Source organism: Carcharodon carcharias, chromosome 19 (assembly GCF_017639515.1).
Source record: "Carcharodon carcharias isolate sCarCar2 chromosome 19, sCarCar2.pri, whole genome shotgun sequence".
Lineage (NCBI taxonomy): Eukaryota > Metazoa > Chordata > Chondrichthyes > Lamniformes > Lamnidae > Carcharodon > Carcharodon carcharias.
Window position 1 is genome coordinate 67,634,159 of NC_054485.1, and position 27,640 is coordinate 67,661,798.

Below are 27,640 nucleotides of genomic sequence, written 5' to 3' on the forward strand. Positions count from 1 at the left end.
AAATCTATCTTGGATCTTTTACTTAACCTGACTGCCAGTTACACTCCCTTTAAATAGTTATTGTAGTAGAAATGTATAGCCTTCTGTAAGTTTTTACATCTCTTACACTGTTAATAAATATATTTTTTTAATCTCTAAAAGTCCTGGTGGACATATTACTCCTGAATTCAGTACAAGCAACTCAAACTAAATACGAATTGCAAAACTGGTGTTATAGGGCAATCAAATTTCCCTCATGGATTTGGTCCACCTGACACACAACTGCCATGCTATAACAAATCAAAGGTTCTTTGTGGGATATTTGAGATTCCTTATTTGGTTTGGAGTTGATGAATCTTAAGTTTACAAGTAGGGGAAGTGCTTTGAATTCAGGAGTTGGTGTGAGGGATTATAAATTGGTGAGATTGAAAAACTGGCTGTATCCGTGGCTAAAACCTTTTTGTCAAGTAGAAGATATAACTCTGATTTGGTCACAAAAAATATCTAAGAGTAAGGTAACAGAATTGGCAGATGAGTTGCAGCTGAGGTTGCCTGTAGGGGCAAAGAAAGCAGACATAGTTGAAGTGATAGCAAAACATTTAAGTTCGATATGATACCTGACATTATTAAGTCAGAGCTGGAGGTAATGAGACTTCTGTTAGAAATAAAGCAGCTTGAACTTTAAATGTCAATGGAAATCAAAAAGAACTTGAACTAGTCGCAGCAGAAAAGTAAAGAACAGAGAAGGAGAAAGAATTAGAGAGAGAGCATTTCAAAGACAAATGAAAATACGAAAACTTGACTTCCAGAGGGAAATGTTAGCAATGGAGGAGTGGATGAAGGAAGGGGAAAGAGAATACCTGCTTAAACAGCTGGATGTTAAAGAAAAATGGCTTCGATGCTGAGGTTGGTTCTGATGATGAGAAAACATTCAAACTAAAAACAGTGGAGAGATGTGTTGCAAGCTTTCTGAAGGTTGAAGAAAGAGATGCGGAGGTGTACTTTATTTCATTTGAGGAGATAACTAAATAGATGAAATAACCACAAGAAATCTTGGCATTGCTTTTACAATCTAGATGAGCGGGTAGAGCGCATGAGGTTTATGCTTCACTGTCAGAAGAAGTGTCGGTGGATAATCATGAGGTAGAAAAAGGCTATTTTGAGGTCAACAACAACATAAAATTGCAAGAAAAACACAGCAGTTCTGACAGCATCTATGGAGAGAAAGGCAGAGTTAACATTTCGAGTCCATATGACTTCTTCAGATCTAAAGGGAAGTAGAAATGCTGTGAAATATGTGCTGTTTAAGAGGGGTGGAACAGTGAAGCTGGATAGGAGGCCAGTGAAAGGTGGAGGCAAAGAAAAGATTGTGAAATATGTCTTAAACAAAAGGTCAAAGAGTTGTTAATAGTGGTGCTATTGGCTAAAGGAGGTGCTCTTGGTAACATTAAAAATGGAAAGCAGAATGTGATAATGGCAGGACCAGGGTCAGCTCTCTGGAAACTGATAGATGGCCCGAGCTGGGAGGCGCAGTGGGGGGGGAGGGGGGGGAGATCAAAAAAACTAAAAGCTAAAGATTAGCTAATGAATAAAAATAGAAATAATTTTATTCAATATTAATAATGAAAATGCGTGGGCAAAAAATAAAATAAATAAATAAAAATTAAAACATTTAAATGAATAAAGAAAAAATGGGCGGATGGAAGAGAGAGTTCATGGTCTGAAGTTGTTGAACTCAATGTTAATTTCAGAATGCTGTAAAGCACCTAATCGGAAGATGAGGTGTTGTTCCTCCAGTTTCGTTTGAGTTTCACTAGAACATTGCAGCAGGCCAAGGACGGACATGGGGGCATCAGGCAGAGTGGGGTGTTCAAACGGCAAGCAAGATGAAGGTCTGGGTCATGCTTGCAGACAGATCGAAGGTGTTCCGCAAAGCGGTCACCCAGTCTGCCTTTGGTCTCTCCAATGCAGAAGAGGCCGCATTGGGAGCAGTGAATGCAGTAGGCTAAATTGAGGGAAGTGCAAGTGAAATGCTGCTTCACTTGAAAGGAGTGTTTGGGCCCTTGGATGGTGAGGAGGGGGGAAGAAAAGTGGCAGGCTTTACACCTTCTGTGGTTGCATGGGAAGGTGTAAGGAGGGGGTTGAGGTGTTGGGGATGATGGAGGAGTTGACCAGGGTATTCCAGAGGGAATGGCTTCTATGGAATGCCAACAGCGGGGTGAAGGGAAGATGTGTTTGGTGGTGGCATCATGCTGGAGTTGGCAGAAATGGGGGACGATGGCCCTTTGAATGCGGAGGCTGCTGGGGTGAAAAGTAAGGACAAGGGGGACCCTATCATGGTTCTGGGAGGGAGAGTAATGTGTTTAGTTAGAGGAGCAGGGATAGTGCGGACACGGTTGATGGTCTTGTCAACCGCAAAACATGTTTGGCCATATCATCAGGCTGGGATGGTGATGGGGATTCTGGGGCAGTAGCTTTTTGGTATGCTTTGGTGCAAATGACTATGTCAGGCTGCTAGTTGCATAGTATATGGGCTGCACTCCTCCGTTTTGCTGCAGGACCCCAGATATTACTGAGAAAGACTTTGCTGGGTTGACCTTTGCTCACCTGGATTGATTTTTTTCAACCTCTCTGCTTCAGTTTTGCACAAATGAATGGCTTTTTCTGCTATTTCAGAGGGCAGTTAACAGTAAACCACATTGCCAGACTCACATGTAGGCCAGATTCAGAGATACAGCATTCTTTAATACAGTGTTTCAACCTCCACTATACCATCATCCCAGGTACTCCCAAGGCAGGCACGTTAGATGCAGAGTACATTTCATAGACTCCAGGCATGGACAGCAAGAAAGAATTAAGAAGCAACGTTTCACCTGTACTGCCCCGTGATAAATTTGCAGGGTAATTACAGCAGTGCTCAGGGATGTAGCACAGCTCTTCGACTGCCACATTGAGCACAGGTATGGGTGGGTTAGAAACAGAGTGCAGAGCCCCCACAACATTGCCCCATCAATGAAGTTTCGAACATGTAAAATGCAATTACCTGGAAAAACTCAGCAGGTCTGGCAGCATCGGTGGAGAAGGAAAGAGTTGATGTTTTGAGTCCTCATGACCCTTCAGCAGAACTGGGTGAATCCAAGGAGAGGGGTGAAATATAAGCTGGTTTAAGGTTGGGGGGCGGGGGTTGGTTGGGGGGAGAGAAGTGGAGGGGGGTGGTGTGGTTGTAGGGACAAGCAAGCAGTGATAGGAGCAGATAATCAAAAGATGTCACAGACAAAAGAACAAAAGAACACAGATGTTGAAGGTAGTGATATTATCTAAACGAATGTGCTAATTAAGAATGGATGGTAGGGCAGTCAAGGTACAGCTCTAGTGGGAGCTTGGCCTAAATAGCCAAGTGGTTATAGTACTGGGTTTGTAATCCCAAGATCAAGAGTTCAAATCTCATAATTGCAAACTATGAAACAATGTAATTTCATCTAAATAGGAACAGATGGAAACGTGTTTTTGCATGGAAGGGTAGCATTGTGGTAATGCTACTGGAGCAGTAACCCAGAGGCCTGGACTAATGCTCTGGAAGCATGAGTTCAAATCTCACCATAACAGCTGAAAGAATTTAAATTTGCTTGGCCTAAATAGCCAAGTGGTTATGGTACTGGGTTTGTAACCCCAAAATTGAGAGTTCAAATCTCACAATGGCAAACAATGTAAAAGCTTGGCCTAAATAGCCAAGTGGTTATGGCACTGGGTTTGTAACCCCAAGATCAAGAGTTCAAATCTCACAATGGCAAACTATGGAACAATGTGACTTCATCTGAAACAGATGGAAACAGGTTTGTACTCGAAAGAGTATCAAGAGTTCAAATCTCACAAAGGCAAACTATGAAACAATGTAACTTCATCTGAAGCAGATGGAAACGTGTTTGTACTTGAAAGAGTTACAGCTCTAGTGGGAGGGGCATAAAATATTTAAAAATAATGGAAATAGGTGGGAAAAGAAAAATCTATATAAATTATTGGAAAAAAAACAAAAGGAAGGGGGAAGAAACAGAAAGGGGGTGGGGATGGAGGAGGGAGTTCACGATCTAAAGTTGTTGAATTCAATATTCAGTCTGGAAGGCTGTAAAGTGCCTAGTCGGAAGATGAGGTGCTTTTCCTCCAGTTTGCGTGGTCTTCACTGGAACAATGCAGCAATATTTACGGAAGGAGCTTTGAGAATATATAATTACCATGACAAACAATAGGGATAATCATGTCAGTGATGCACTTACAATGTAGAATGCCATCAGGTATATTAACGCAATGGCTGACGTTTACTGATTTCTATAGGTCCAGCCCCCTCCAACCAGCAGTGCGATTGTGAAGACATAATTTCGGAACTTGGAGTTAATCATGGATAAATATTTTGATGGCAGTGTTTGAATTACAACCAGAATAGTAGCTGCCAAAAATCATTCTCTGGACCCAGGGCGATTTCAGAGTGATTGTGGAGTTTGATGGATTAACCCATCATCTCACCTATACCCTCAAACTCCACACCGTTTTCTCCCTTTCTACTCCAGCTACTGTCTAGGACAAAACAGCCCGCTTGTTGGGACCATAGCCTCACGCCCTACATTCATTCCCTCCACCAGACTTGCACATTGCCTTGGGTATATACCATCTACAAAGGTAAACATCAACAGATCCCCAAGTCTTCTTCCACAGCACACCCCAGCTAATAGAAATGTTCAGAGTATAAATGTCTTATAATTTTAGACGCTAAAATTAAATTGTTCTTTTGCCTTTAGTGTTCCAATAAACCAGCCAATACTACTCGATCTCTGCCTTGTCATGTTTAAAAAACTAAAATACAGAGCATTGTTAAATGATTAGGGATTGGAAAGTGTTGATGTCTAATGGGACCTGAGTGTCCTTGTTCATCAGTCAATAAAACGGACAATGCAGGTGCTGCAAGCAAATAAGAAGGCAAATGGGATGTTGGTATTTATTGCAAAAGGATTTTAGTGCAGGGATAAAGAAGCCACGCTGCAGTTGTACTTAGTCTGGGTGAGATCACATGGTTTGTATGTACAGTTTTCATCCCCTACCTAAGAAAGGATACACTTGCCATGGAGGGAGTGCAATGAAGGTTCATTATACTGATTGTGCTATGAGGAGAGATAGAGGAGACTGGGCCTGCATTCTGTTGAGTTTTGAACAACGAGGTGCTATCTCATTGAAATATGGAACATTCTAACAGATATCGAGATTATATATGCAAGAAGAGGGTTTCCCCTCGCTCCAGAGTCTAGAACCAGAGAACACTGTTTTCAGAACAAGGGGGAGGTCGTTTAGGGGCAATTTATTCACCATTGGACTCTGAAATGCTCCACCCCAGAGGGCTCTGGAAAGTCAGTCATAAAGCATGTCCAATACAGAGATCCATAGATTTCTCGTTGATAAATGACGTCAAGGGATATGAGAATAGTGCGGGGAAAATGGCCTTGGTTAGTTCAGCCTTGATCGAACTGAATTGCGGAGCAGGCTCGATGGGCCGAATGTTCTGCTCTTTCTCCTATTTCATCTGTTCCCTGATTTCCTGAGATTCTTGTAAGAATCTCTTCTGTAAATGTGACAATGCCCTTCCTGCAACATGATGATCAGAATCACATGACCTGAAATATCCGGCATTTTTATTTCCCACGTTCTTAGTCATACAACCTGATATTCATTACTACTGAACTACCCGGAATATTTTTACCATATACTTTGTCACAGGTAAATTTAACTCAATTCCGTATGAATCTGGGATAGATGAAGCAAAACAGGAAATCCCAAGTCTAGTTAAAAACCCTCATGAACAGAGATAACTTGCTCCCTAATAAAACACGGGCGTCCAAGGGGGCAATTTCTGCTGTTCTTCTCGGTACAGCTGGGTTCATCCACGTGAGGCTGAAATGTGAGCAATTCGTCTGCAGAGAGCCTCGCAGGTGAATATAAGCATGCTCTGATCCCTATGTGAATAAGCTGAGTACTGAGCCTCTGCCCTTCCTACGTGTCGGTTTGGGTTCTCAGAACTTCCTCCCTCTTTACATTTGTTTTTTCTCTCTCTCCACAGCTCCTCCCGCCCCCATCCCCCGCACCCTCCATCACCACTTTTCCTCCGTATATAGACAAACTCCTGCCACTGCCCCATATCCATGAATCCCACCAGTTCACAATTACAAATGATCTGCTTTGTATAGGCGACTTCCAAACATCCGGTACCCTTGCTGAGGAAGTGTTTGCATTTTCTCCACTGAAACGTCTATCGCTCATTTTGTGCCCCCATGTGCGAATTTCCTAGGCTTTTTTTCTCTCTCTACCCTACCTGTTCAATGTAATATCTTGAAACATTCAAACAAATCACTCCTTAGCTTTCTAACTTGCAAGGATACAACCCTAATGTGTGTAAACTGTGCTCATAATTCAACCCTTGGTGTTCACCTATCATTCTTGTAAACGTGCACTGCACTCTCTCTAAGGCCTATGGTTATGCTACCTTCCTGATGTGTGGTGCTCAGAGCTTCTCACAATAAACCAGCTGTGGTCAAGTAGAAGCTCTATACAGCTGAAGCATGACTACTGATACTTTTTATTCCCTTCCTCTAGAACTAAATACAAACAACTCATTCAACTTTTTTGATGATTTTCTATATCTGTTCATATAATTTTAATCACTCATGTACCTGGAACCCCAAATATCTTTGGCTCCATAGCTTTTCACTTTTACCTTGTTCTATCATACATAATCCAACGTCAATGACCCCTCATTTGCCTACATTAATATCAGTTTGTCACAAATGTGCCTATTGCATTAATCTATCAACATGTCTTCTTCATGTCTGCTTCTATATACACTACATACAATATCATCCGCCCATGTCCAATGATCTCCACCTTAACAAAAGTGGATAAGCGTCCAATCAGTCCATCATTCAAGTCCAATCAAGCTGGGGAATGTGGGAGAGCAGAGAGATTGTTGGTTCCATACCCTTAAAAACAGTGAAGAGGAACTCGGCCATGTAATTTAACATGTTAAAGTGACGTTAACACTTGCGTTAAATGCGCTGGATTGCAAAGGAGTTGAAGTTCTCTTACAGTTATAGAAAACTCTGTTTTGATTCCGTCTGGAGTATTCGGTTCAGTTCTGGCACTGGACAGTAGGAAGGAGATTTTGGATATCCTGGCCTTCCAGCGGTCGCTATTGCGCTGAAAATGTAAAACTGCTTTCCTGCTGCCGAACCTACGGTTCTTTGTCCAACTGGTTCATCAGCTTTTTCCCGCTTTGTCTCCTGGACAGTAAATTATTTTCTCGCACTGCACTCTGTTCTCTGCTGTATTCGAATCTTACAGATGCCTCTAAATTCTTGACAGTGTTATTCCCCTTGACTGACTCAGCATAGCCACTGAATCTACTGAGCGGCAGATTGTGAATGACCAGGTCCGATTTGTACCTGCATTCCATTGTCTCATTATATTCAAACTGCCTCTGAGACACCTTCTCACTTCCTCAATGTGATGTTTGCCTCTTGATTCATCTGTTGGGCGGCACTTTATCAGATGCCTTATAAGAGATTATCGTCAAGATGAAATTGATAAATGGCCAAGTTTGAGTTTCACCTATCTTTTATTGATTCAACCCTTCCCCTTTCTCCGATTTCCTGCTTGCCTCTTGTCTCATCTGCAGGGTTTCTTAAGGCTTTGATCGCTAAACCAGAGTAATTCTATCTCCATTTTCAACTCTCTGGAGCCCGGCAGCTCTCTCGATTTCAGCAGTAAAGAAACAGACTTTCAACAGGTGGTCTCAGGCAAATCCCTTAAAAGCCTGGGGAGGCTTTACCATGATAATAGTGCCATAGGAGTGTAAATTGTTGTCAAGCCCACAGGCAGTCTGTTTATGAAATGTTCCATCTTCTCCCATGTAATGGACCACAAGATAAGGAGGATCAAATTCAGCGTCACTTCAAGTATACCACTATTAGCAATATGGGCATGGAGGTGTCCACTTCAAAGGATTGACACCGTGTAGTGATAGGCGCTGCAGTTAGCATATTTACAATACTGTAGCCTGTCACCACTGGATCACTGTGCTTTGATTTGAATCATGTGTGGACTCCGGTGCTGTAGAATGGTGGGACAGATGCAGAATGCACTTTCAAGGGCGACATTTGATGACAGCATAGGTCACGCTGTGACAGCCGTGGCTCAGTTGGGAGCATTCTCACCTCTGACTCACATGTTTCTGGGGCCAAGTCCCACACCAGGGCCTGAGCACGGAAAACAAGGTAGGACTGAAGGCGATTGCACTGTCAGTGGTGCAATATTTTGTTGAGACGTTAAACTGAGGTCTCATCTGTCCGCTCAGGTTGATGTAAGTGGTGTTTGTTCAGGTTAGAGCAGGGGAGTTATACCCGTTGTCCCACCCGTTCGACCCCGACTATTCACCCTTCAATCAACATCGCGAAAAAAATACAGACCACCTGGTCAATAACCCTTTGCTGTTTGTGGAAGATTGCTGCCTGAATATTGGCTGCCACACATCATATATCACAACAGGGATTGCAGCTGAAAATCATTCTTTGACTTTAAATTGATTTAAAACTCCTGCTGATCGGGAAAAGCGTTAAACACAAGAGTGTTTATTTTTTTTTGTTGGTTGAGATTTATGGAGCTAAACTGGAAAGCCTCAGACATCGGGTGAACAAACGAAATTACAAACAAACGAATTAGGAGCAGGAGTAGGCCACTCGGCCCTTCGAGCCTGCTCCACAATTTAATAAAATCATGGCTGATCTGATTGTAACCTCTTCCCCAGATTCCCGCCTAACCCAACAACCTTTCACCGCCCCACCCCCACACGCCCTCCACCTGCCTTCTTAATCAAGAATGTATCTACCTCTGCCTTAAAAATATTTGAAGACTCTGCGTCCACTGTCTTTTGAGGAAGAGAATTCCAAAGATTCACAACCAACTAAGGGGGAAAAAAAACGCCTCTTAGTCTCTGGTTTAAATGGGTGACAACTTATTTTTAAAATGTGAACCCAATTCTAGATTCTCCCAAAAGAGGAAACATTCTCTCCACATCGAACTTGTCAAGGCCCCTCAGGATCTTATTTGTTCAATCAAGTTGCCTCTTTCTCTCCTAATCTCCAGTGGATACAAGCCTATCCCGTCCAGCCTGTCCTCATAAGGCAACCCGCCCATTCCTGGTATTAGTTTAATAAGCCTTCTCTGAATTACTTCCAACGAATTTCCATCCTTCCTTAAATAAGGTGACCAATACTATACACAGTACTCCAAATGTGATCTTGCCAATGCTCATTATAGCTGAAGCATTACTTCCCTGCTTTGGTATTCATTTTCCCTCACAATAAACAAAGGCTTTCCATTAGCTTTCCTAATGAATTGCTGTACCTGCACACTAGACGTTTGCGACTGGTGCACTAGAACATGTAGACCCCGCTTCATCTCAGAACTCCGTTTTCCCTCACCATTTAGAAAATACATTTATGCTTTTATTTTCCATGCCAAATTTGAATATTTCACATTTTCCCACATCATTCTTCATTTGGTGGATCTTTTGCCAAATCACTTAGCCTATCTATATTTTTTTTAGCCTCTTAATGTCCTCTTCACATCTTACTCTCCTGTCCATCTTTTTATCGTCAGCAAATTTAGCAAACATACCTTCATGCCCATCATCCAAGTCATTTATAAAAATTGTAAAAAGTTCGGGCCCAAGAATGAACCCTGTGGCAAGCCGCTCATTACACCCTGCCAACCAGAAAAGACACATTTTGCATGCCCTATGTTTCCTGTTTGCCAGGCAATCCTCAATCCATGCCAAAATCTTACGCCGGGTATTAATAAAAATTGTATCATTTGTGGCTACCATGAGGGAAATTATATACAGTTTAGCTACTCATGGACAGCCTATCCCAAACATGGATGTACTGTCTTCCTAATGTTTCTTCCCCTTCTCCTCCTGAAGTCATTGTTGAATCCAAGGTGGGAATCTACGTGCCCTTTACGGTCAGCTGTTCTTCGATCACTTTGTGTCAAAAGAATTGTTTACCGCCACACTCCACAATTAGAGGAGACAGATTAAAACAGTGAACCATAGAACCTATGGTTCTAAAGCAATGCATCAAACTTCCAGAGATATGGGAATGAATTGGGATACAAAGGCAGGGTGGTTGGACATTAGGGGAAGAGAAGGCTGCAAAGTGGGAGGAGAGGTTGTGGGAGACAAGGAGGGTGAAAACAGAGCAATAGGGAGGCTGGAAAGGGTTGGAGGAGAAGGAGGCTGCAATGCCTGGAGGAGAAGGGAGGCCTCTGCAAAGGGAGGAGAATGGAGCTGGTACATAGGAGAATGAGGCTGCTAGGAGGAAAAGAACAATGATAGGAAGGGATGGAGGAGGCTGCAAAGTGGAGAGACGGAGGCTGCAAAATGGTGGGAAGGAGCCTGCAAGGGCTGGAGATGGAGTGTGTAAGTGGGGAGATGGAGACTGCGAATGGAGAGTGGGAGGCAGCGAGAGAGGAGAAAAGGCTGCAATGCTGGAAGAGGCAGGTTGCAAAGTGGAGAGGACTGTTTCAACCCTGTCGACAGAGGAAAATTCAGCTCTCAGTGAGGCAATGAAATCAATGGAAATGAATTTGAAATCTCCAGCTTAAAGCTGCAAATATTCAGGAGCTATTATGGTGTGTCAGGGGAGGGAAATGGTTCATATTGTAAGAAACATTGTGTCAATTATTAAATTCAAATCTGACATTGAGATCTGGGATGCATTAAACAGTGCTTGATTAGGATCTTCCAGATTTGTGCAAATGGGATGGAGACGCATTAAATGTGATCTCACCAGTCTACTGAACTTGTATGCTGGGTGATGGCTCTTTTTGTATACAAGTGTGTGTTAGTTATTTTGAAAAATAAAAATGTTGCTAACTTATGCGTGTTGTCTTAGCCAGTTTAAGTACTATTGAGGAAATTAAGGCTTTCCTCATCTGCTGAACCTATAAGATTAATGGAAGGGTGATGATTAGTGAGAGCACTGATGGATTCCCTGGTGCTGCTTCTGTGTAAGTTTAAATGTCACATATCCCAACATAAATAAAGAAGTTAATGTTACTACATGACTGCATCACCAAACAAAGGAATGAATGCAGATGAAAAAGGAACCTCTGTAAACCAAAAATGTAACCTTCGAAAATCAAAAAAGTAGCCCCCGAGAAAACTCTAGATGAGCGGGGCGGGGTAATTGGCTGGCTGCAGAGACCAGAGACATACACTGCCTGGAGTCAATGCCTAGCATGAAGGCGGTTGTGTTTTTTTGTAGCCTGGTCATCTCAGCCCAGAACATCGCTTTAGTGTTCCTCAGGATATTGTCCTAAGCCCAACCATTTCAAGCTGCTTCCTGAATGATCTTGCCTCTAACATACAGTCAGAAATGGGGATGTCCATTGGTCAATGCACAGTGTTCATTTCATTTCGCAACTCCTCGCAGAATGAAGTAGCCTTCCATAAATCCTGGACAACATTTTGGCTTCGGCTGATAAGAGGAAAGTAACATTCATGCCTTCATGATCTTGCCTCTAACATACAGTCAGAAATGGGGATGTCCATTGGTCAATGCACAGTGTTCATTTCATTTCGCAACTCCTCGCAGAATGAAGTAGCCTTCCATAAATCCTGGACAACATTTTGGCTTCAACTGATAAGAGGAAAGTAACATTCATGCCCCACAAGTGCACACAATGGCCGTGTTGAACAAGAGGGAACCTAGCCATCTTCCCTTGAAATTCTTGTGTTATTAACTCGAATCTGACCTGAAGAAGCAAGTTAAATTTCATAGCTGCAAGAGGAGTTCCAAGGCTGCGAATTTTGTGGGTTGTCACTAAACCCCTGGCTCTCCAAAGCCTCTGCAAAATGTATAAGGTGGAAGTCGGGAGCTTAATGGAATTCTCTGAATGTGGCCAGCTGAATGCAGCTCCAATATAGCTCAAGAATGTCGCCACCATCCAAGACAAAGCACATAGCTTGGAAGACACCCATCAGGGCCAGATGGATTGTTTCCGAGGCTGCTGAAGAAAGTCAGGAAGGAGATAGCAGACGCTCTGAGGATGATTTTCCAATCTTCACTAGATACAGGGGAGGTACCAGAGAACTGGAGAAATGCAAATGTAGTTCCATTGTTTAAAAAGGGATCAAAGGAAATGCCAAACAATTATAGGCCAGTTAGTCTTACATTGGTGGTGAGCAAATTAGTAGAATCAATCCTGAGAGATAGGATTAACTGTCATGAGGAAAGGCATGGGCTAGTCAGGGATTGTCAGCATGGATTTGTTAAAGGAAGGTCTTGCCTCACAAATTTGATTGAATTCATTCAGGAAGTGACAAGAAGGGTTGATGAAGGTAATGCAGTGGATGTTGTGTACATGGATTTTAGCAAGGCATTTGACAAGGTCCCACATGGGAGATTGGTCAGGAAAGTAAAGGCCCATGGGATTCAGGGTAATGTGGCAAACTGGATAAAAGGTTGGCTTTGTAACAAGAAACAAAGGGTAATGGCCGATGGATGCCCTTGTGAATGGAAAGTTATCTCAAGTGGTGTTCCACAGGGCTCAGTGTTGGGACCCTTGCTGATTGTATTGTATATTAACGATTTGGACATGAACGTGGGAGGCACAATTGGAAAGTTTGCAGATGACACAAATGTTGGCTGAGTACTGGATAGTGTAGAGGATAGCCACAATCTCCAAAATGATATAGATGGGTTGGTGGAGTGGGCGGGAAAGTGGCAGATGGATTTTTAACATAGAGAAGTGTGAGGTCATATATTTAGGGAGGTCAAACAGTTCCAGGGATTACAAAATAAATGGGAATATAATAAGAGGGGTAGATGAAGTGAGGTACCTTGGTGTACAAGTACACAGGTCCCTGAAGGCAGCAGTTCAAGTAAACAAGGTTGTAAAGAAGGCATATGGAATGCTCTCCTTCATTGGTAGAGATATAGAATATAAAAGTAAGGATATAATGTTGGAATTGTATAAAACACTGGTGAGGCCACAACTGGAGTATTGTGTGCAGTTCTGGTCACCACATTACAGGAAGGATATAATAGCTCTGGAGAGAGTGCAGAGGAGGTTTACAAGAATGTTGCCAGGGTTGGAAAAGAATAGCTACAAGGAGAGATTGGATAGGTTGGGGTTATCTTCCTTAGAATAAAGAAGGCTGAGAGGTGACTTGATTGAGGTGTACAAAATTATGAGGGGAATAGATAGAGTGCACAGGATAAAATTGTTTCCCTTGGTGGAGAATTCTAGAACCAGGGGACATAGATTCAAGATAAGTGGCAGAAGGGGGGACATGAGGAAGAACTTTTTTACGAAGAGGGTAGTGGGTGTCTGGAATTCACTGCCTAAGTTGGTGGTAGAGACAGAAACTTTAAACTCTTTTAAAAAGTACCCAGACCTGCACCTAAAGTGCTGTAAACTGCAGGTCAATGGGCCGGGTGCAGGAAGATGGGATTAGAAAGGGCACCTGGGTGTCCTCAGGCTGGCATGGAAAATATGGGCCGAACAGTATGCTTCTGTGCTGTAACTTTTCTATGGTTCTATGGCTCTATCAGCCGTCTTAAGTGCACAATCCCTTCACCACTGGCATACACTGAGTTAAGTGCGTAGCATCTACAAGAGGCATTTCTCCAGGTTGCCAAGGCTCCTTTGACAGCAAATTCCAAACTAATTATCTCTAGCACCTATCATGACAATGTCAGCTAGTGCATGGGCAAATCAATTTCCCCTCGGAGTCAGGAACCATCCTGATTTGGAACTATAGATGGGAAGAGGTTCTTCTTATCTAAATTGAGACCAGCAGAAGTTGGAAGTTAAACCTTAGAAGTAGAAATTATTTGGGAGGTAGGAGAAAGGGAAGGGTATATACCAAATGGACTCAGATTAGCAGACAGGCGAGAAGTTGGGGAATGTCAGGAACAGTAGAGTCCTCTAGAGCCCGTGATGTTTGTGCAACACCTGAGAATGGCCTTTCACACCATTGGAGAGGTGACATTTTCTGTTGTTTAAAGGAACTGGCTCCTTTTAAGAAGGACTCACCTCAATGGAATGCCTGTTATTATTTTCTAGATTAAATCCACAAATGATTCCGAAACTATATTGTGGAACCAAGAAGAGAACATGGTGTACCAGAGTTATCAATAAATAATGAGGCAGAATGAAGGAATATTTTGAGAATAAGTGAATACCAAGCTAACAGTGGCCAAAATATCTTGAAGACAAACATCCAGTTCTCAGACTCTAGGCACCAATACACTTTTTTTCAGCTTTAAATAAATCTGATTTGGACAGAATCAAAAATTAAGGGGAACACATTGTGCTTGCTGAGATATTTAACAGGCAAATGTTGAGAAAAAAGGAAGATTCGCAAAAATGTAAAAAGAAGCAACAAAGCTCGTATACAAAACTATAAAAAGTTGAAGTTCATTTGTACAATTCATGATAATTTGGGGTGGACCAACAAGATTACAGGTGATGCAGAAGAAATCATGACTCATGTTCAATTCACGATGAATTCTAACTTGGGGGTGACGGTATCCATATTATGTTGGTATCTTATCCTTGTTCGTGGTAGGAGTCACAGGGAAGGTCTGCTAAAGTTATCGAGAATGTTCTTTAAATTCAACCTAATTCAGCCAGGGTGTGTCAACTTCTCAATAGTCAGCACTGTGCAGCTGAGAGAATGTAATTTCTGTTTGAAAGAATAATACAATGATACACCACAGGAAAATAGTCTGCCCATTGTTACTGTGCCAAATCTTTGGCCCAACTCCACTACTCATAGTCATCTGCTCTTTTTCCCACAACTCTGCAAAATTCCTGCCAACATTTCTCCAATTCTTTTTGGCATGTTAATATTAAATCGCTTTAATGGTCTGTCCAGGCAGTGTTTTTAAGAACACAACTTCTATCTTCTATTGTTGTTGCTGGCACCTGTGGCCATGCCTGCCTAATGCCATGGTGTGCAACCATCAGTGCCTCATCCCTAAGACATTTACATCATCCCTAAAATGTACTGCCTAATATTGAACACAAGATTCCAGTGTGGACCTTACCAGTTTTGGGTAAGGAATTACCATAAGGGGCTAGCTTTTATTCCCAACCCCCAATTCTGGTTTCTAACTCCTCGATTGTTTTTATCTGCTGAAGCCATCAGTGATTTCGGATTTGGGTCATAGCCCAATGGATTAACTCATGTCCTTCAGGGATGAGAATCTGTCCTCCCTGCATTTCCTCAGTATATTGTTAGTTCGTGAAGGAGTTCTTGATATGTCGCCTCTACTCCTGTCTCAAAACACAAGGTTGATTCCTATAGGTAGCATGCAATCCGCACATTTTTCCAGAGAGGCCTCTGTATCTATGTTGTTGTTGGTCTAGCAGTAAGTATTTCCGGAAGACTAGGGTTCAATTTCCCAAAGGCGAGAGATTGTTTTTAACAAGAATGTTCGAGATGGAAAGAAACCTTTTGGTTTGGAAACTGGCTCGAGGATGGAGACAGAAATGGCATAATAAATATGTTCTCCAAATGGCTGTTGGACAGCTACTTGGAAAAGCTAACAACTGGGGATGCGGGGGCGTACTGGTATTGTCACTAAACTAGTAATGCAGCGATTAAGAGTAATGATCTGGAGGCCTTGGCTCGAAACCCAACACAGAAGATGACGAAATTTGAATCCAATAAAAATATGGAATGAAAAGTCTGATGATGACCATGAAACTATTGTCAGAAGGAATTCTGCCATCCTGGTCTGACCCACATTTGACTTGAGACCCAATCCCACTCTGAAATGCTTCGGTGGCCACTCAGTTGTATCAAACCACTTCTTAAAAAAACAGCCTAAAAGGAATGGAATTGGATGGACCACCGCGGTATCGATCTAGGCAAAGAAAATGATAATGGCAAACTCAGCCCTGTCGACCCTGCCATGTCCACTTTGCTAACCTCTGGGATCTAGTGCCAAAATTGGTAGTGCTGTCTCACAGAGTAGTCATGCAACCGCCTAACATAGTCATCCTCACGGAATCATACCTTTATAAATAATGTCCTAGACACCACCATTACCAGCACTGGGTATGCCCTGTCCTACAGGACAGGCCCAGCAGAAGTGGTGGCACAGTGGTATACAGTCTGGAGGAAGTTACCCTGGAAGTCCTCAACATCGATTCTGGACCCCATGAAGTCTCATGGCATCAGGTCAAACATGGGCAAGTCCTAAATGACATAGCTGCTAGACTGGGTCTGAGGCATTCCATCATAAGGTCAGACGGCGGGATGTTCACTGATGGTTACACAATGTTCAGCACCATTCACAACTCCTCAGATCCTGAAGCAGTCCATGTCCAAATGCAGCAAGACATGGACAACATTCAGGCTTGGGCTGACAAATGGCAAGCAACATTCACGCCATACAAGTGCCTGTTAATGACCATCTCCAACCAGAGAGAATCTAACAATTGCCCCTTGACATTCAATGGCATTACCACCGAAGATGGGTGGGTCCTGGACACTACCCAGGGGACCTCCTGAAGCGATGTCCTGGGGATACAATGACTGGCCTCCAACAAACACAACCGTCTTCGTCTGGCAAACTCGCCCCTTGTTTCTCATTGGCTTCACATTTGTTCAGGTTCCTTGATGACTTGGTCAGTGGTTGTCTTGCTGTCATTGGCGCCCGCTTTTACATGACTTGGAACTAAAGATGGAGAGAATTTGCCTAAAATTTGTCCCAGCATAAATTGGAAGCTAATCTTTAGATCTGAAAATTATTTGGGAGATAGGAGAATGGAAAGGGGATATAGAATAGGTGCCCAAATTAGCGCAAGGCTGGGAGTTGGGAAATGTCAGCAAGAGCACAGTTCTTTCAGAGCTCGGGGTGGGTGAATCTCCTGAGATTAAATACCTTTTTTCACTCTCAACAAGCTACATTTTCCATTGTTCAATGAAATCTATTATTTTAAGGTAAACTCAACTGAATGGAAATTTCCGACATTACTTTATAGATTGAATCCAGGCCAGGTTCCTGAAACATGTTGTGAGACATATTTAACAGAGAAGAGAACATAGTGTACCTGAATTATCAATGAGTAATGAAGCAGAATGAATTATTATTTTAGAAATACGTAAAACAAACTAGCTATCAGTGACCACAATATGATAGAAACAGACCTTCAGTCCTAGGAGAAAGGTCATCCACAGGCTATGGTTTTTACTTTAACTAAGTTTGGCTTGGATAGAATAAGAATAGTCATTTGATAGCACAGCATTAGAGCATTGCTGAAAAAGAGACATGTTAAAGTTTTTTGTCTTGCACTTATCAGGTCACTTCACAGGAATACCAATTTAAAGGGAAAATAACATCTTTTACTGTATGTAAAGAGAGTGCTTATTGGTTGGCAAGTCAACTCCGGTTGACAAAGGCCTTGTCATGGAGAATACACCAGTGAGGATGACTGTCAGTTAACTGCCAAGCATTGTTTGAAAATTGAACAGGCAGCTTGGCTCTGATGGCATTGCCCTGAGGACTGAGTCAGTGAATGGCTGCTACTTATTTTATTTAGTTGAAACAGGCGCAATGTATGTACATGTTCTTTCTGTCTGCAAAGAACAGGGTCCTGCGTATTAATATATGTAGCTTCCACTGCATGCAAATGGGGCACATTATGAGCCTGACTGTCAATCTTAAATTGGTTGTCAGCATAATTCTTAGCACACTGAGGATTATTTAACCAATGTTGTCCAGTCGCAGAATCACACCTAATCTTGGACACTGTGATTTGAGTTTGGCAAGCAGTGGCTGGTTGGGGCATGCTGCCTGATGCAATCCACCAGTCTTTGGGATGTACGGCCTACATGTCTAGCATCACACTGGACCTGAAAATTGTATACCACATTGAGAATGCATTTTTGGCTTGATGGCAGCATCATGTTAATGGCTAATACCACTCATGTTGCGACTGCATAGTAACACTGTGAAACAGCTAGTTTCACCTGTTGCTCACGTTTTTGAAATACCTTGCCCTTCCAGGGTAATCTGAGGTAAACAGGGCACTTTTCAGGGCCGCAAGTGACTGTCTTAGGCCCATTCATGAGTTTGTGTGATATATAACATGAAATAATCTGATCAGGGTAGGCATTATCCTGCAGGATACCTTTTATGCGCCCTATTCAGCGTCAAGCTTGTATGGTTCTTTGTTAAAATGACCTGAACATGAGTATACATAGAGAGAGTGAAGGAATTTAGTAGAAAGATGACAGGCAATGGGGGGGTTCTGTGACAGAGAGAGAGACAAATGGAGCTTGGAGCATAGAAGGGTAACCGGAACTTCAACGGAGGTGTTAAAATCATTTTTAAAACAAAATAAATAAAGGGAAACTATTTGCAGTTGCCGAAGAGTTGCCAACCACAGGACAAAGATCCAACGGTAGCTGCTGAGATTTTAATTTACACATTCAGTTGTTGTGATCTGTAATGCATTGTCTGAAAGGATTCTGGAAGCAGGTTCAAACATAAAGATAAGGTAATTGGATTAATTTTAAAATTAAAGAGCGGATATCTGCCGTTGGAAAAATGCTAGACTCCATTATGCGTGAAGAAATAGCAGGACATTTAGAAAAGCTTAACACAATCAAGCAAAGTCAACATGGTTTTCTGAAAGGGAAATCATGTTTGACAAATTTTCTACAGCTCTTTGAAGATATAATGCATAGAGTTGCTAAAGGTGAGCAGGAAGATGTAGTGTATTTGAGTTTCCAGAATGCATTCGTTAAGGTGCCACATCAAAGGTTATTGCACAAAATAGGAGCTCACGGTCGTGGAGGCAATGTATTGGCATGGACTGAAGATTGGTTAACACACAGAAGACAGAGAGTTGGGGTTAATGGGTGTTCTTCAGGTTGGAAAGATGTAACTAGTGGAGTGCCACAAGGATCAGTACTAGGGCCTCAATTCTTTATGATCTATATTAATGCCATGGAGGAGGGAGCAGAGTGTAATGTATCCAAATTTGATGATGATACAAAAATAGGTGGGAGGGCATGTTGTGAAGAAAGCATAAAGAACCTGTGAGGGGATATAGACAGGTTGAGTGAGTGGGCAAACATTTGGAGTTCAATGTAGGAAAGTGTGAGGTCATGCACTTTGATAGGAAAAATCAAAAGGCAGACTAGGGATTTGGCATTCTTGTACATGAAACACAAAAAGTTAGCATGCAGGTGCAGCAAGTAATTAAGAAGGCAAAAATAATTTTGGGCTGTATTGCCAGTGGGTTAGAGTTTAATAATAGGGAAACCTTGTTACAACTGTACAGGGTGTTGGTGATGCCAAACCTGGAGTACTGTGTACAGTTTTGGTCTCCGTATTTAAGAAAGAGAATATACTGGCATTGGAGGCATTTCAAAAGAGATTCATTAGGCTGATTCCTGGGATGAAGGTGTTGACTTATCAAGGAAGGCTAAACAGGTTAGGCCTTTATTCATTAGAGCTTAGAAGAAAGAGGGATGATCTTATTGAAACGTACAGGATTCTGACGGGGCTTGAAAGGGTAGATGTTGAAAAGATGTTTCCACTAGTGGGGGAAACTCAAACTAAGGGATATAGTTACAGAATAAGGGGACACTTATTTAAAAATGACATGCGTAGGAATTTCTACTCTCAGAGGTTAGACAATGTCTGGAATTCTATACTTAAGAGAGTTGTGGAGGCTAGATCACTGAAAATATTAAAAGAGGAGATAGATAGATTTTTGAAATATCGGGAGTTGAGGGCTATTAGGAGCCGACAAAAAAGAGGCATTGAGGCCTCGGGCAGATCAGCCATGATTTTATTGAATGGCGGGGCAGGCTTGAGGGGCCTAATGGCATAGTCCTGCTCCTATTTCTTATGTTCTTATGGCACAGTTGGGGCGGTCTGTGTGTCCGATTTCTGTTTTGTATTGTTTTATGTTTCTCCCCTGGGGACTAAACTAACTTGAAGACCTATCCTCACCAAATTCCTTCTTCATCAATCCAAATGAAGCAATGCAGTCCCAATGCTTTCAGCTAAATGATCAGCGTTGATTTTGATGAATACACTGAACATGTCCTGCCTCTTTGACATCATTCCCCTGACTCCTGTACAGTGTTGTCAGTGGGCTGGCGATCAATGCTTGGCATTTGAAGGACACACCTGGAATTCAAGTATGAGCTGAAGTAAAAAGAAAATGAAGTGATCAAAGGTGGAAAATTACTTGGGTTTGTTGTTACACAAATTAATTATTTGAAAAAAAAAACAAGCGGCAGAAACCCAACTATAGAACTTGGACATGCAAAGATAAAACCAAAAAAACTGCGGATGGCTGGAAATCCAAAACAAAAACAATTACCTGGAAAAACTCAGCAGGTCTGGCAGCAGATGAACAAAGTTAATGTTTCAAGTCCTCATGACCCTTCAACAGAACTGAGTAAAATTATGAGAGGGGTGAAATATAAGCTGATTTAAGGTGGGGGGTGTGGGGGGAGAGAAGTGGGGTGGTGATGGTTGTAGGGACAAGCAAGCAGTGATAGGAGCAGATAATCAAAAGATGTCACAGACAAAAGAACAAAGAGGTGTTGAAGGTGGTGATATTATCTAAGAGAATGTACTAATTAAGAATGGATGGCGGGACACACAAGGTACAGCTCTAGTGGGGGTGGGGTGAAATAAGACTAGCAGGGCATAAAAGGTATAGATTTAAATTAATGGAAATAGGTGGGAGATGAAAAATCTATATAAATTATTGGAAAAAACAAAAGGAAAGGGAAAGAAACAGAAAGGGGGTGGGGATGGAGGAGGGAGTTCAAGATCTAAAGTTGTTGAATTCAAGATTCAGTCCGGAAGGCTGTAAAGTGCCTAGTCGGAAGATGAGGTGCTGTTCCTCCAGTTTGTGTTGGGCTTCACTGGAACAAAGCAGCAAGCCAAGGACAGATATGTGGGCAAGAGAGCAGGGTGGAGTGTTAAACTGGCAAGCGACAGGGAGGTTTGGGTCTTTCTTGCGGACAGACCGCAGGTATTCTGCAAAGGGGTTGCCCAGTTTAGGTTTGGTCTCTCCACTGTAAAGGAAACAGCATGGGGAGCACTGAATGAAGTAAACTAAGTTGGGGGAAATGCAAGTGAAAAGCTACTTCACTTGAAAGGAGTGTTTGGGCCCTTGGATGCTGCGGAGAGAGGAAGTGAAGGGGCAGGTGTTGCATCTTTTGCGCATGCATGGGGAGGTGAGGTAGGTGGGGGTTGAGGAGTAGGGGGTGATGGAGGAGTGGACCAGGGTGTCCCAGAGGGAATGATCCCTATGGAATGCCACCAGGGTGGGTGAAGGGAAGATGTGTTTGGTGGTGGCATCATGCTGGAGTTGGCAGAAATGGCGGAGGATAATCCTTTGAATGCAGAGGCTGGTGGGGTGATAAGTGAGGACAAAGGGGACCCTATCATGTTTCTGGGAGGGAGGAGAAGGCATGAGGGTGGATGCGCGGGAGATGGGCCGGACACGGTTGAGGGCCCTGTCAACGCCCGTGGGTGGAAAAACCTGGTTAAGGAAGAAGGAGGATATGTCAGAGGAACTGTTTTTGAAGGTAGCATCATCAGAACAGATGCGACGGAGGTGAAGGAACTGAGAGAATGGAATGGAGCCCTTACAGGAAGCTGGGTGGGAGGAGCTGTAGTCAAAGTAGCTGTGGGAGTCGGTAGGCTTGTAATGGATATTGGTGGACAGTCTATCACCAGAAATTGAGACAGAGATGTCAATGAAGGGAAGGGAAGTGTCAGAGGTGGACCATGTGAAAATGATGGAGGGGTGAGATTGGAAGCAAAATTAATAAATTTTTCCAGGTCCCGACGAGAGCATGAAGCAGCACCGAAGTAATCATCGATGTACTGGAGAAAGAGTTGTAGGAGGGGGCCGGAGTAGGACTGGAACAAGGAATGTTCCACATACCCCATAAAGAGACAGGCATAGCTGGGACCTATGCGGGTACCCATAGCCACACCTTTTATTTGGAGGAAGTGAGAGGAGTTAAAGGAGAAATTGTTCAGCGTGAGAACAAGTTCAGCCAGACGGATGAGAGTAGTGGTGGATGGGGATTGTTCGGGCCTCTGTTCGAGGAAGAAGCAGGTGTTGCATCTTTTGCGCATGCATGGGGAGGTGACGTAGGTGGGGGTTGAGGAGTAGGGGGTGATGGAGGAGTGGACCAGGGTGTCCCAGAGCGAATGATCCCTATGGAATGCCACCAGGGTGGGTGAAGGGAAGATGTGTTTGGTGGTGGCATCATGCTGGAGTTGGCGGAAATGGCGGAGGATGATCCTTTGAATGCGGAGGCTGGTGGGGTGATAAGTGGTGGGGGATGGAGGTGTAGAAGGATTGGATGTCCATGGTGAAGAGGAGCCGGTTAGGGCCAGGGAACTGGAAATTATTGATGTGACATAAGGTGTCAGAGGAATCACGGATGTTGGTGGGAAGGGACTGGACAAGGGGAGAGAGAAGGGAGTCAAGATAACGAGAAATGAGTTCCATGGGGCAGGAACAGGCTGACACGATCTGTCTGCCTGGACAATTCTGTTTGTGGATTTTGGGTAGGAGGTAGAAGCGGGCCATCTGAGGTTGGGCGACTATCAGGTTGGAAGCTGTGGGAGGAAGATCTCCAGAGGAGATGAGGTCAGTAACAGTCCTGGAAACAATGGCTTGATGTTCAATGGTGGGGTGATGGTCTCAGGAGAGGTAGGAGGAAGTGTCTGAGAGTTGACGCTCAGCCTCCGCGAGGTAGAGGTCAGTGTGCCATGCAACAACAGCACCACCCTTGTCAGCAGGTTTGATGACAATGTTAGGGTTGGACCTGAGAGAATGGACTGCAGTAAGTTCAGAGAGAGACAGATTAGAATGGGTGAGAGGAGCAGAGAAATTGAGACGACTAATGTCACGCTGACAGTTCTCAATGAAAAGATCAAGAGAAGGTAAGAGTCCAGAGGGAGGGGTCCAGGTGGAGGGAGAATATTGGAGGTAGGTAAAAGGATCCATTGAACATGGAGAGGAGTCCTGCCCAAAGAAGTGAGCCCAGAGACGAAGGCGGCGGAAGAAGTGTTCAGTATCGTGCCGAACCCGAAATTCATTGAGATGAGGGCGTAAGGGTATGAAACTAGGCCCACGTTAAACCAACTTATATTTCACCCCTCTCCTAATTTTAATCAGTTCTGTTGAATGGTCATGAGGACTCGAAACGTCAACTTGGTTCATCTCCGCCGATCCTGCCAGACCTGCTCAGTTTTTCCAGGTAATTCTGTTTATGTTTTGGATTTCCAGCATCCGCAGTTTTTTGTTTTTAACTCTGTGTTTAATTGACTGCCACTTCTCTTCAAGAAATCCCTAACTTGAAGAAGTACTGGTCTTCTCTCCGACAAGATTTCCGTATCTTATTCACCTTCACTGCTTTCCATTTCTCTCCTGGTGTTTGACAAGGTGTTTACTAAAACCCACTTTCACAGCCATATTTCCTTTCTCAGTGACTGTTGCCATCTCCAACTTAACCCACGTGGATTTCAACTAAAATTCCATTCCTCATGTTTCGAACCCACCCAGGATTACAGGTATCTCCGGGACCTAAAACATTTCTCGGACTGCTGTTCCCGTCGCATTCTGAGATCCACACTCAGTGCCATGCGCCGCCATATGAACACACTCGACCTCTCCCTAGCAGCACCGCCGTACCCTTTTTCAAAGCTGCGTGTGCTCCCAGATTCATTTTATTCTTCGTCTCATCCGAAGCCTCAACAAGAAACTTTTTCTCTTTCTCTCAAGTGCTAAGGAATGCAAGCTCCAACAGGTCACCGACACCAACACCCATCTAGGACCCTCCACCTCTGCCTGTCACTCCGACCCCACCCCATCTTCCAATCCCAACCCCAACCGTGTATTCACTGTACCCCCTGACCTTCCCCTCTCCGACGGTGAACTTTCAGTGCTCAGCAAATGACTTAGTTTCATACCTTTACGTGCTCATCTCAATGAATTTTGGGTTCGGCATGATGCTGAACTCTTCTTCCGCCGTCTTTGTCTCTGGGCTCACTTCTTTGGGCAAGAGTCCTCTCCCCGTTCAACGGATCCTTTTACCCACCTCCAATATTCTCCCTCCACCTGGACCCCTCCCTCTGGATTCTTACCTTCTCTTGATCTTTTCATTGAGAACTGTCAGCGTGACATTAGTCGTCTCAATTTCTCTGCTCCTCTCACCCATTCTAATCTGTCTCACTCTGAACTTACTGCACTCCGTTCTCTCAGGTCCAACTCCAACATTGTCATCAAACCCACTGACAAAGGTGGTGCTGTTGTTGTCTGGCGCACTGACCTCTACCTTGCGGAGGCTTGAGCGTCAACTCTCAGACACTTCCTCCTAACTCTCCCTGGACCATGACCCCATCAATGAACATCAAGCCAGTGTTTCCAGGACTGTCACTGACCTCCTTCTCTGGAGATCTTCCTCCCACAGCTTCCAACCTGATAGTCGCCCAAGCTCGGACGGCCCGCTTCTACCTCCTACCCAAAATCCACAAACAGAACTGTCCCGGCAGACCGATCGTGACAGCCTGTTCCTGCCCCATGGAACTCATTTCTCGTTATCTTGACTGCCTTCTCTCTCCCCTTGTCCAGTCCCTTCCTACCTACATCCATGATTCCTCTGACACCTTATGTCACATCAACAATTTCCAGTTCCCTGGCCCCAACCGCCTCCTCTTCACCATGGAATTCCAATTCTTCTACACTTCCATCCCCCACCAGGATGGTCTGAGGGCCCTTAGCTTCTTCCTCGAACAGAGGCCCAAACAATCCCTGTTCGCCACTACTCTCCTCTGTCTGGCTGAACTTGTTCTCACACTGAACAATTTCTCCTTTAACTCCTCTCACTTCCTCCAAATAAAAGGTGTGGCTATGGGTACCCACATGGGCCCCAGCTATGCCTGTCTCTTTATGGGGTAAGTGGAACATTCCTTGTTCCAGTCCTACTCCGGCCCCCTCCCACAACTCTTTTGCCGGTACATCGATGATTACTTCGGTGCTGCTTCAGGCTCTCGTTGGGACCTGGAAAAATTTATTAATTTTGCTTCCAATCTCCACTCCTCCATCATTTTCACATGGTCCATCTCTGACACTTCCCTTCCCTTCCTTAAACTCTCTGTCTCAATTTCTGGTGATAGACTGTCCACCAATATCCATTACAAGCCTACCGTGTCCCACAGCTACCTTGACTACAGCTCCTCACACCCAGCTTCCTGTAAGGACTCCATTCCATTCTCTCAAGTCCTTCGCCTCCGTCGCATCTGTTCTGATGATGCTACCTTCAAAAACAGTTCTTCTGACATGTCCTCCTTCTTTCTTAACCAAGGTTTTCCACCCACGGTCATTGACAGGGCCCTCAACCGTGTCCGGCCCATCTCCCGCGCATCCACCCTCACGCCTCCTCCTCCCTCCCAGAAACATGATAGAGTCCCCCTTGTCCTCACTTATCATCCCATCAGCCTCCGCATTCAAAGGATCATCCTCCAGCATTTCTGCCAACTCCAGCATGATGCCACCACCAAACACATCTTCCCTTCAACCCCCCCCTGCGGCATTCCGTAGGGATCATTCCCTCTGGGACACCCTGGTCCACTCCTCCATCACCCCCTACTCCTCAACCCCTACCTATGGCACCTCCCCATGCTTACGCAAAACATACAACACTTCCTCTCTCCACACCATCCAAGGGCCCAAACAATCCTTTGAAGGGAAGCAGCATTTCACTTGCATTTCCCCCAACTTAGTCTGCTGCATTCGTTGGTCTGTCCACAAGAATGACCCAAACCTCCCTGTCGCTTGCCAGTTTAACACTCCAGCCTGCTCTCTTGCCCACATGTCTGTCCTTGGCTTGCTGCATTGTTCCAGTGAAGCCCAACGCAAACTGGAGGAACAGCACCTCATCTTCCCACTAGGCACTGTACAGCCTTCTGGACTGAATCTTGAATTCAACAACTTTAGATCTTGAACTCTCTCCTCCATCCCCAACCCCTTTCCGTTTCTTCCCCCTCCCTTTTGATTTTTCCAATAATTTATATAGATTTTTCATCTCCCACCCATTTCCATTATTTTTAAATTTATACCTTTTATGCCCTGTTAGTCTTATTTCACCCCACACCCACTAGAGCTGTACCTTGTGTGTCCTGCCATCCATTCTTAATTAGCACATTCTCTTAGATAATATCACCACCTTCAACACCTCTGTTCTTTTGTCTGTGACATCTTTTGATTATTTGCTCCTATCACTGCTTGCTTGTCCCTACAACCACCCCCCTCAACTTCTCTTCCCCCCCAACCCCCCACCTTAAACCAGCTTATATTTCACCCCTCTCCTAATTTTACTCAGTTGAAGGGTCATGAGGACTTGAAGCATCAACTTTGTTCATCTCCGCCGATGCTTCCAGACCTGCCGAGTTTTTCCAGGTAATTCTGTTTTTGTTTTGGATATGCAAAGTCTTATCTCTAGAGGTTATTAACATCACTATCATTGGCATGATATTTTCACAGGGTGAGCTCCTGTGATTGAGAAGTTTTGTGAACTTGACTTGGCCTCTGTGAATTTGCAGAATGTACTGAATCCAGGTCAGCCCTGGGTAAGTCAACTAAATAGTCAAGAGGTCAGTCAGCCTCGCAGGGCAATTCAAAGCTATAAAGAGAAAAAACATTCAGAACAAAGAAGGATGTCCAACACCTATTATAACATTTTGTGACAGGTGACATGAATTTAAAAATGTTTTGTTCCTATCAGCATCTGTAGAAATATCTGTAGAAGAGAATGTGACAGATTACTGTTCAGCTCCAGGAATGCACGAATCCATACTGATTATCTTTCTGAATCCAACAATGAACTACATATAACTTTGGGGTGATAATCTAAAATTTGAATGTAGGATAATGGAACAGATCTTTCCTGTTATGACCACAGCTGGTGTTAATTGCTGCACAACCTAACCCCAGAGGAAAACTTGCCTTGTGGGCCACACTCTTCTTATGTTTTCTGAAAACAAGGAGGAGACATACTGATCTCAGCACTAAGAGGTTCAGAAACATTTTTTCCTTAAATTAAAAGTAGAAGTTTTATTAACAAGAATAAAGGAAAACTTAAGCACACAGGATTACAGTTCCACAATTCATGCAGCTTTACAAAATTCCTTGTACCCTAGGCTCTGTACTTGGTCAGCTTAAGATCTCCAGGTAACACTCCCTTGTAGCAGTTAACTATAAGAGAAATCCAGTAATATTACACAAGGCTAACTGCTGTAAATTCAATAAAGACATACCACAAGACCATTACTTCATCCAATCTGCGATGGAATCCACTTCAAAATAAAACTTTTTGTTGCAGTCCAAGACTTTCCTGGTTTGACTGGATGATTGGTTCAAACTACACATCTTTCCATGCCCAGTGTTAACTGCTCCTGGCTCAGATATCTCTAAAAAAAACCTTTCTTCCCCTTTCCTCTCCAGTTCCATTGTTCTCACGCCTCTTTGAGACTTAAAGCCTTTCAAATAT